Source organism: Salmo salar, chromosome 04 (assembly GCF_965601325.2).
Source record: "Salmo salar chromosome 04, fSalSal1, whole genome shotgun sequence".
Lineage (NCBI taxonomy): Eukaryota > Metazoa > Chordata > Actinopteri > Salmoniformes > Salmonidae > Salmo > Salmo salar.
The window spans coordinates 9,291,607-9,299,106 of NC_138294.1; positions in this window are offsets into that span (position 1 = coordinate 9,291,607).

Here is a 7,500-nt window from a genome sequence, read left to right on the forward strand (position 1 = left end):
ACATTCCCCCTATTGTGGTGATTCAGTTAGCCAGCGCCCCTCGTATGGTCATGGACTCTCTCACACACACACACACACACACACACACACACACACACACACACACACACACACACACACACACACACACACACACACACACACACAGAGACACAGACACAGACAGACACACACACACACACACACACACAGACACACACACACACACACACAGTACCAGGATCCTATTGACAGGCACTCTCTTTGAAAGTCATCCAAAATAAAGACAGTTTGGGTTTCACCAAAAACACAGAGAGAGAGAGAGAGAGAGGGAGGAAAAGAGATAGAGATGGAGAGAGAGAAAGCATGCAGGTTGGTTGTGTGTGTGTGTGTGTGTGTGTGTGTGTGTGTGTGTGTGTGTGTGTGTGTGGTGTGTGTGTGTGTGTGTGTGTGTGTGTGTGTGTGTGTGTGTGTGTGTGTGTGTGTAGACATCAGTGTGTGATTTGTGTCCTGGTTTATTGGGTTGATTCTCGGTGCGACCCTGATTCAACCCAGCTATGATAGCTAGTGACAGAGAGGAGATGTATGGGCTGGCTTGTCCAAACATGGATTAACTCTGGCCTTTCATATAGACTCAGTCAATACCACTTACCCTTACGCACACACACAAGCACAACAGAAGCAGGCACACACACACACACAGACACGAAGATGGATGGGCACAGTAGTGAAGTTTAGGGTTGCACTGATGACTTTTGGGACGGGGGGACGAGGGGGAGGAGGGAAAGCGGGAGGGGTGAAGGAGTCTATAATGGTACAGAAAGACTAGAGAGAGGAGTAAAATGAGTGATGAAGAAGGAAGAGGGAGGGATGAGAGGAAAACAAAAAGATAGATTTGGAAGAGGAAGAGAAGAAGGGAGTGGTGTGGGAAGGAGAGAACAAAGGGAGGGGGAAGGGAAGGAGAGAAGGAATGGAGGAAGGGAGGGGTGAGGGAAGGAGAGTATGAAGGGAGGGAGGGAGGCAAGGAGATAAGGAAGGGAGGAAGGGAGGAGGAAGGGAAGGAGAGAAGCAAGGGGAAGGGAGGGGTGAAGTATGGAGAGAAGGAGAGAAGGAAGGGGGGAAGGCAGGGGTGAAGGAAGGAGAGATGGAAGGGTGGAAAAAGGGAGAGAGCTGGATGGAAGAAGAGTCCCAAAAGGACAGTGGGATGAAGAGGGAGAAAAGTAGAGAGAAGGAGTATTCTGCAGGGGGCTTGTTATTTCTACTGGGATTGATCACCTCTGACACCCTGGACATAGTATCTATGAAGTCTGCTAGCCTGAAGAACACACACATACAGGTGGTCCCCCGGCTACAGATGCCCGTACTACGGTGGAGTGTGGGGATCAATCAAGTGAACACACACGAACAACATTCTGTCCCTCTGCCAGGGTTTGGCTGCAAGGCAGAAGTTAACACTGTGGAGAGAGAGAGAGAGAGAGATGCTACCCACTCTCCTGGACCACTGCCCAGACCTGGGAACCATAGAGGAGCTGTCACACACACATATACACACGTACACGCACACACACACACAAACATACACACACACACGTACATGCATGGACTTAGACTGCAAAATGACGGGTGTGGGATGAACCTCTCTCCCTTTGTCTCTCTCTGTTTTTGGAAGACTGCCAATACCAGCTCTCCCACACTGCCTTGCCCCACTCATTTCATCAGTTAATAACTGAAATCCAAGCCGTCTGTGTGTGTGTGTGTGTGTGTACGTCCATATGTGTATGTGCGTTGGTGTCCATGTGTACATGAGTGTGTGAGAGTTAATCTGCCTTTAGCTATTACACCAGCCAGCCCAGAGTAAATGATATGACCTGTTGTTATTTATCCTACATGTATCTGCCAGCCCAGAGTAAATGATATGACCTGTTGTTATTTATCCTACATGTATCTGCCAGCCCAGAGTAAATGATATGACCTATTGTTATTTATCCTACATGTATCTGCCAGCCCAGAGTAAATGATATGACCTATTGTTATTTATCCTACATGTATCAGCCAGCCCAGAGTAAATGATATGACCTGTTGTTATTTATCCTACATGTATCTGCCATGTAGGGCGGGGGTGTGTTTTGTTTTTATGACACCTTGAGTTGGACCAGCTCCTCCCCATTTTAATCTATCTCTTAGCTCTATTCAATTTATTTTCATCCTTAAAACGACCTAGTCCTTGCCGATGACAAGCATACCCATAACATGATGCAACCACCACCATGCTTGAAGAGTGGTAGTCAGTTATGTTGTGTTGGATTTGCCCCAAACATAACACTTTGTATTCAGGACATAAAGTCAGTTTCTTTGGCACATTTTTTTGCAGTTTAACTTCAATGGCTTTTTTTTAAAACAGGATGCATGTTTTAGAATATTTGTTATTCTGTGCAGGCTTGCTTCTTTTCACTCTGTCATTTAGGTTAGTATTGAGGAGTATCCTCCCTTTTCTTCTATAACTATTAAACTCTGTAACTGTTTTAAAGTGACCATTGGCTTCAGGGAGAAACCCCTGAGCGGTTTCCTTCCTCTCCGGCAACTGAGTTAGGAAGGACGCCAGTATCTTTGTAGTGACTGGGTCTATTGATACACCATCCAAAGGGTAATTAATAACTTCACCATGCTCAAAGGTACAATATATTTAATGTCTGCTTTTTATTTTATACCCATCTACCAATAGGTGCCCTTCTTTGCAGGCATTGGAAAACCTTGCTGGTCTTTGTGGTTGAATCCATGTTTGAAATTCACTGCTCGACTGAGGGATCTTACAGATCATTGGATAATAGTGTTGAAAGTGCAATAAAAGGGTTTAATAAGTCCATGCAACTTATTATGTGAATTGTTAAACACATTTTTTCTCCTGAAATTATTTAAGCTTTCCATAACAAAGGGGTCGAATACTTGACGCAATACATTAAAGCTTTTCATTTTCAATGAATTTATAAACATTTTTATTCCACTTTGACAATATGGGGATATTGTGTGTAGGCCAGTGACACAACATCTCAATTAAACCATATGAAATGCAGGCTGTAACACAACAAAATGAGGCAAAAGTCAAGGTGTGTGAATCATTTCTAAAGGCAGAGTATCTGCCCCTATATGTAAGCTACTCTTAACTATTTTCATAGGAGAAAAACATTTAGTCCCTAGTCTGCTGAGGCGGTGTGCCACTTTATAACCGAGTAGTGATGTACTTAATCACAGAACCACAGCTGTTAGACTTGTGTGTGTGTTCCGTGTGTGTGTGTGTGTGTGTGTGTGTGTGTGTGTGTGTGTGTGTGTGTGTGTGTGTGTGTGTGTGTGTGTGTGTGTGTGTGTGTGTGTGTGTGTGTGTGTGTGTGCTTGCAGGGTTGAGGCCATGTGTTGAAGAGTAATTAATCACAATTACCAGGCTGACTAATGCAGGTGTAACATCTAGAGGGAGAGACCATTTAACACAAGCAGCTACAGACAGGACCTGAGGAACACACATGGATTTACTGACACAACCAGCTACAGACAGGACCTGAGGAACACACATGGATTTACTGACACAACCAGCTACAGACAGGACCTGAGGAACACACATGGATTGACTGACAAAACCAGCTACAGACAGGACCTGAGGAACACACATGGATTTACTGACACAACCAGCTACAGACAGGACCTGAGGAACACACATGGATTTGCTGACACAACCAGCTACAGACAGGACCTGAGGAACACACATGGATTTACTGACACAACCAGCTACAGACAGGACCTGAGGAACACACATGGATTTACTGACACAACCAGCTACAGACAGGACCTGAGGAACACACATGGATTTACTGACACAAGCATAGATGTACTCTCTCTCGCGCTCTCTCCTTCATTTTGGAATATATTAATTTGTTGAGAACTGTTCAACTATTGTCTTTCTCTCTCTTTGAGTCAACTGCTCACAACATGTTATGCACTGCACTGCTAGCTAGCTGTAGATTAGGCTTCCAGTACTAGATTCAATCTCTGATCCTTTGATTGGGTGGACAACATGTCAGTTCATGCTACAAGAGCTCTGATAGGTTGGAGGACGTCCTCTGGAAGTTGTCATAATTACTGTGTAAGTCTAAGGAAGGGGGTCAGAACCATGAGCTTCTTAGGTTTTGTTTTGAAGTCAATGTACCCAGAGGAGGACGGAAACTAGCTGTCCTCTGGCTACACCATGGTGCTACCTTACAGAGTGCTGTTGAGGCTACTGTAGACCTTCATTGTAAATCAGTGTGTTTTAATCAATTATTGGGTCACATGATTATATTTAGTATATTTTTATCTAAAAAGAATAACTTTTTTAATGTTTCACTATTTCTATCTATATGAAATTCACTGAGGAGGACGGTCCTCCCCTTCCTCCTCTGAGAAGCCTTTACTGAAATTCACTGAGGAGGACGGTCCTCCCCTTCCTCCTCTGAAAAGCCTCTACTGAAATTCACTGAGGAGGACGGTCCTCCCCTTCCTCCTCTGAGAAGCCTCTACTGAAATTCACTGAGGAGGACGGTCCTCCCCTTCCTCCTCTGAGAAGCCTCTACTGAAATTCACTGAGGAGGACGGTCCTCCCCTTCCTCCTCTGAGCAGCCTCTACTGAAATTCACTGAGGAGGACGGTCCTCCCCTTCCTCCTCTGAGAAGCCTCTACTGAAATTCACTGAGGAGGACGGTCCTCCCCTTCTCCTCTGAGAAGCCTCTAACTGAAATTCACTGAGGAGGACGGTCCTCCCCTTCCTCCTCTGAGCAGACTCTAACTGAAATTCACTGAGGAGGACGGTCCTCCCCTTCCTCCTCTGAGCAGACTCTAACTGAAATTCACGCCAATGTGCATTATAGCAGTCCAACATATAGTGTTTGGTCACATATTCCAAGCACGCAATGATTACATCCAACTTTAGTTTGTTAAGTAGCATTAGTAGGTCAAAATAAAAACACTTAGGTGAAAAAATACTAATTTGTCTATGATTTATTGGTACAACATGAAATAAGTGCCTACATTAACAGCAATTTGCATATTAACTGTCAATGCTGTCAACCAAACGTTTGACTGGTACTGTGTATAGCCCTGACAATCTCATGTTGATAGGACATTACTGTCTTGAGAAATTTCAGTTCCTGTTTGTTCAGCTGTGTCATTCTGGTACCATCTTTGGAAAAGGCTTTGCCATTGACATGTGCATTATCTCCGGTGACCTTTTGACCCAGGAATTGGTAAAAGAATGATTATAATATCTCAGCAACAGTAAGACCTACAGACATCCAACAAAGCGTAGTGTTCTACTGTATCATTTAGTTCAGCTCTAAAAGCAATGCTTATTTTAACTCCCTAACACACACTACTGACTACATCCACTACTGTCTACATCCACTACTGACTACATCCACTACTGACTACATCCACTACTGACTAAATCCACTATTGACTACAACCACTACTGACTACATCCACTACTGACTACAACCAATACTGACAACATCCACTACTGACTATATCCACTACTGACTACAACCACTACTGACTACATCCACTACTGACTACATCCACCACTGACTACATCCACTACTGACTACATCCACTACTGACTACATCCACTACTGACTACAACCAATACTGACAACATCCACTACTGACTACATTCACTACTGACTACAACCACTACTGACTACATCCACTACTGACTACATCCACCACTGACTACATCCACTACTGACTACAACATCTATTGACTACAACCACTACTGACTACAACCACTACTGACTACATCCACTACTGACTACAACATCTACTGACTACAGCCACTATTGACTACAACCACTACTGACTACAACCACTACTGACTACATCCACTACTGACTACAACCACTACTGACTACAACCACTACTGACTACATCCACTACTGACTACAACATCTACTGACTACAGCCACTACTGACTACACCCACTACTGACTACATCCACTACTGACTACAACCACTACTGACTACTGCCACTACTGACTACAACCACTACTGACTACAACCACTACTGACTACACACACTACTGACTACAGCCACTACTGACTACATCCACTACTGAATACAGCCACTACTGATTACAACCACTACTGACTACAACCACTACTGACTACATACACTACTGACTACATCCACTACTGACTACAACCACTACTGACTACATCCACTACTGACTACAACCACTACTAAATACAGCCACTACTGACTACAACCACTACTGACTACAACCACTACTGAATACAGCCACTACTGATTACAACCACTGCTGACTACAACCACTACTGACTACAGCCACTACTGACTACAACCACTACTAAATACAGCCACTACTGACTACAACCACTACTGAATAGTGTCATTGAAACTATTATTTAAAAAATTGAATAATCAAATCATTTTAATAGTATAAAGTCCTTTACAGTGTATCAGGGAAACTCACATTCACCACTAATGTGTAGCTCTCACCTGGGTGACGCCACGGCGGACATTTTGATGTGTAGCTCTTACCTGGGTGATGATACGGCAGACATTTTGATGTGTAGCTCTTACCTGGGTGATGCCACGGCAGCCATTTTGATGTGTAGCTCTTACCTGGGTGATGATACGGCAGACATTTTGATGTGTAGCTCTTACCTGGGTGATGATACGGCAGACATTTTGATGTGTAGCTCTTACCTGGGTGATGCCACGGCAGCCATTTTGATGTGTAGCTCTTACCTGGGTGATGATACGGCAGACATTTTGATGTGTAGCCCTGACCTGGGTGATGTAAACGCAGTGGTGGAAAAAGTACCCAATTGTCATACTTGAGTAAAAGAAAAGATACCTGAATAGAAAAGGACCCAAGTAAAAGTGAAAGTCACCCAGTAAAAAACTACTTGAGTAAAAGTCTGAAAGTATTTGGTTAAAAATATACTGAAGTATCAAAAGTAAATGTAATTGCTAAAATATACTTAAAAGTAAAAGTACAAATAATTTCAAATGATTATATTAAGCCATATTGTTATTTGAATATACAGATAACCAAGGGCACAGTCCAACACTTAAAAACCAAACATTTATTTTCAGTGAGTCTGCCAGATTAGAGGCAGTAGGGATGACCAAGGATGTTCTCTTGATAAGTGCGTGAATTGGAGCATTTCCTGTCCTGCTAAGCATTCAAAATGTACTGTTGGGTGTCAGGGAAAATGTATGGAGTAAAAAGCACATTATTTTCTTTAGGAATGTAGTGATGTAAAAGTTGTCAAAAAATATATAGTAAAGTACAGATACCCAAAAAACTGCTTAAATAGTACTTTCAAGTATTTTTACTTAAGTACTTTACACCATTGATGCCACGACAGCCATTTTGATGTGTAGCCCTGACCTGGGTAATGCCACGACAGCCATTTTGATGTGTAGCCCTGATCCTGGTGATGCCACGGCAGCCATTATGCTGTGTAGATCT